We start from the raw sequence: 4,400 nt of genomic DNA, 5'->3' as shown, positions 1-4,400 counted from the left end.
AGAGGATTTAAAAGTTAGTTGATGTAATGTTCAAATATAATACCTATTTACATTTCTATATACCAATCATGAAGTAGAAAAATGCAATTTCAAAAAAAACTTTTTACAAAAGCAACAAATGCGCAAAGTAGCATTCCTTTTATGAGTCAATTACAAAACTATATTAAAAGACAGAAAAAATGTAGACAGCAAACATCTTCATGGAAAGGAAGTCTTAATATTCTCCAGATGTCATGTTGAGAGACATGTCTCCATAGGCATCTTGCATTTCTGCACATCTTTCAAGCAGAGATTGCTTACTTATGTGCTGCCTTTGCTCTGGATTATCTTTTCAAAGATGTCCTTATGGTGAATAGCCTTCGAAGACAGGGATAGTGTCTCCCTCTAGAGCAGAGGGTAAACATACTTGCTGTTCCATATAAAATACTTGTTTCCTATGCTCAGTGTTCCTCTCCTGTACCACAACCCAGTACAGACACAGGGGTCATCCACCCTCTTCACATTCCGGTGGGAATTGCAGCTTCAGAACCTTCAGAATCAGCATTTCAGGAAAATGCTGATACTCTGGCTACTGCCATTGCTGTGGGTAATAAAGTCCTTTGTCTCTGATTCAAGTGTCTAGCGTCTTCTGCCAGCATCCCTGAAACTAACGGACTGATGTGAATTTACAAGTAGAGTAAAACCTCAAACCTTTCACAGTTCTTAACCTGGTAATTCTCCCCTGATTAATCTATTAATATCATGCAATTCCAAACAAAATCCTAGTAAGGTTTTTTAAAAATCAAACTCAACAAGGTTTTTCTTAAATTTGTTTCGAAGAACAAACCCAAACTCATTTGTATTTAGATAAATGCAAACTAAAAGATACAAAGTTTATGCCCAAAAAACTGGCAAAAAGTGAGCCTTGCATGATTAAGTTTTGGCAAAGATGTAGAACAATGAGAACACTTACACGTTGCTGTGGAAATTGGAAAAGATTTTAGCATTATCTTAAAAAGGTAAACATACACATACAGCAATTCCCTTCATAGGTGTATACCGCAGAGAAACATTAACACATGTGAACTGAGAGACGTGTAACAAAATACCTGCATAGCAGCATTGTTTATCACAGTAAAACCAGGAACTTTTACATATTTAATTCAATTAAACAAAGTAGTAAAAATGAATGAATTACAACAACATATCTCAATATGTGTGAATCTTAGAGACAGTTGAATGAAAAGGGCGAGTCCTAGAAGAATGCAGAAAGCTGCACATCATTGTATAAAGTTCAAAACCAACACAATTAAATAATCTGTTATTTAGGGATGCAAGTGAATTTAGAAAAAGGGAAAAAGAAGGAACAATTGCAAAATTTCAGAGTAGTTGTTATCTATGGGAGGACAGGCCATGCACTGGGATTTTAGGACCACAAAAAGGCCTTCAACCAGATTCATCGGTTCTATTTCATAAATTGAAGGATGGCTTTACCAATATTTGTTTTATTAATATAAAACATATTTTAAGTTAAACATATGTAACATTACATTATACAAAACATATTTAAAATATGTAATGAATTATTTTGCATCCAATATTAAAATTTTAAATTAAAAATGTTTTATACCTTATTTAAATCGATTGACTGACCATCAAGAGTTGTTAAACCTAGACACAAGTTTGCCCACCTATTTGGTTATGGAGGTTATCTCCGCATGAGGCAGAGCTTACAGAATTCCATATTTAAGCAGGTGGCAGAGATGGGAGAACCCAGTAGTCTCACCCTTCTCCTGTGCTGGGAGCATAGCGCTGTGTAAGTTCCTGGTTTTTAGCTGACCCTCATTGGAATTCTAAGTGGAACAGCTGTTCATGTTGTGCCGAGACAGCTGTGAGAATTCGTGTGGCATGTCTGTCGTGTCATTACCGTAGAAATCAAAGGACCACTATACAGGTTTTGTAAAGCAGTGGGGGGCCCTTTCATTATCACTTCATTTTTAATTATGCCAATAAATCTGTTATCAAAACCTCTTCAAAGAACACAGAGACTCATCTGATAATGTGATAATCTAGAGTTGAAATGGAAATTCATTTAGGGTTAAGCTTATCCCTTTTATTATATGAGTATATCACAATTTATTTGCCCATACTACTGTTGCTGGATATTATTTGGGCATAATGCTCATAAAAATTCATTCTAGTTTCATGAGCTATTTAGTAGACACAAATGCAGTTAGAGAGGCTTCCTCAATCCCTGAAATGCAACCATCTCCAGGAAATAAACTTCAGAAAACTAAAATCATCTAAGCATTAGCCCTTCAAAGCATCCCCTTTCCTATGATTTTCCTTGACTAATAAAACTATGTGTGGATGCCAACAGCCCAACAGAAAACAGAAACATTTGAAAGGGCAGGCATTATTTGATTCAGCTCTTTTATTCACCAAATGATGGAAGAGACAGTCATGCATTTCTCGAATTTTTTCCCCACAGTTTGGCATTACTTGAAAGATTTGGAGATGAGAGGCGTCAATGTCAAGTGGCCTGAGGATATTTGGCAAAACCAGGCCGGTGGGCACTCACTGAGTTCACTTCTGTAGACTGAAATCTTCCAATGATGTGGCTTGGGGTGTGTGTGTGCACGTGCTCACGTGTCCGTGCACGATCCCACCATGAATACTGCCTACCAAATGCAGTCTATTCAGCCCTCTGTGGTTAACATAATGGAAAATGAAAAATTAGTCATTAAATAAAAGATTTTTAAAAAGAACAGTCTCACAAATAGATACTGCCTTGATGGGCCTAGTAGCTACTGACAATGGTGAGCTTTATAAATAATGCTGAAAGGAATGGAGAAAGCTTAGCAAGCTTGATTTTGCTGACCGACGTGATTCTACTGGATTCTTAAGCAACATCTTGCAACTGAATCATTTGCTAAGTGGAAAAAGGGAAATCTTGATAATTGGTTTTAAATAAAGCTTTTATTAGTGTTTTTTCAATTTCAAATCAAAATTGGATTACAATATAGAATTCACGGATGTAGAGAGGCAAATACTGGGAAAAACACTTGTAGATAACCTAAATAATCATGCTCAATGTGAAAATTAAGCTACTGGCACTCTGATTATTAGATAATTTAGATGAATTAATTTGCTCTGAAGTAAACTATAAACTAGAAAACATACTTGTCTTAGAATAAATTTGCGCTAATGAATGTTTAGTCCACTTCCTCACTCTGTAGCTGCTGTTGAATGTTACTGCTCCCATTTCTTCCCAGTCCTACTTCATTCTTAAAATTAACCAAAGGGACTAAGAAAATTAGTGATTAGAATCTTCATGTCTCTTAGAGTGAACAAAGCACCTGGGCATGATCTTCAAACAAAGAATTGGGGAGAGAAAGAGATGGTGGCGGCAGGGAGAATTAAATGAATTATGTAGAATGCTCAGTGATGTTGTAAAACATTATATCATGAAATATGACACAGAGAAAATATGTAACACATATGTGCACAGTTGTAAAATGATTAAGAAGCAAACACCGTGCAAGCACCACTCAGGTCAGAACATCACTGGCACTCTGGAAGTTCTTTCCTCATACGCCCCTCCCAAACCCAGGCATCTTCCTCCCTCCACATGTAACTACTCTCCTGGCCTCTGTGGAAATAATTCTGTTTTTATTTTTGTCATATCAATATAGTATGCATCCTTTAAAATGTAGTTTTGTTTTCCCTGGTTTTGAACTTTATAGGAAAGAACCATGCTGCATGTATTGTTTGGTGGCTTTTTTTTTTTTTTTACTTAATAGCATTTATAGGCTCCATCTATTTTGTTGTGTGTAACTCTAGTCTATACAGTTTCATTGCTATGTAATTGTCTTAGTCCATTCAGGCTGGTATAAAAAATGCCATAAACTGGGTAGTTTAAAAACAACAGAAATTTATTTCTCATAGTTCTGGATGCTGGAAAGTTCAAGATTAAGTCTTCAGCAGATGGCTTGCCTGGGGAGGGAGGGCTCACCTCCTCATAGAGCCATCTCACTATGTCCTCACGTGGTGGAAGAGGCAAGGCAGCTCTCTGGGGCTTCTTCAATGAGGGCACTAATTCCACCTAATCATCTTCCAAAGACCCCACCTCCTAATACCATCACCTTGGGGGTTAGGATTTCAACATATGAGTTTTGGGGGACACAAACATTCAGAACACAGCAATAATATTCCATTGTGTGGATATGCCACTATTTATTCATTATACTACTGAAAAGCATTTGGTTTGTTTCCATGGTGGGACAATTATAAACCTAGCTGTGAAGAAGATTCTTGAACATGTGTCCTAGTGCACCCAGGTACATATATCTCCAGGATACACACCTAAAAAATTGATTGCTAGTAGTTCCACATTTTAAATTTTATTAGGTGATGCCATA

Source organism: Pongo pygmaeus, chromosome 4 (assembly GCF_028885625.2).
Source record: "Pongo pygmaeus isolate AG05252 chromosome 4, NHGRI_mPonPyg2-v2.0_pri, whole genome shotgun sequence".
Lineage (NCBI taxonomy): Eukaryota > Metazoa > Chordata > Mammalia > Primates > Hominidae > Pongo > Pongo pygmaeus.
The sequence above is the reverse complement of the archived record's forward strand: the minus strand, read 5'-3'. Positions refer to the sequence as shown.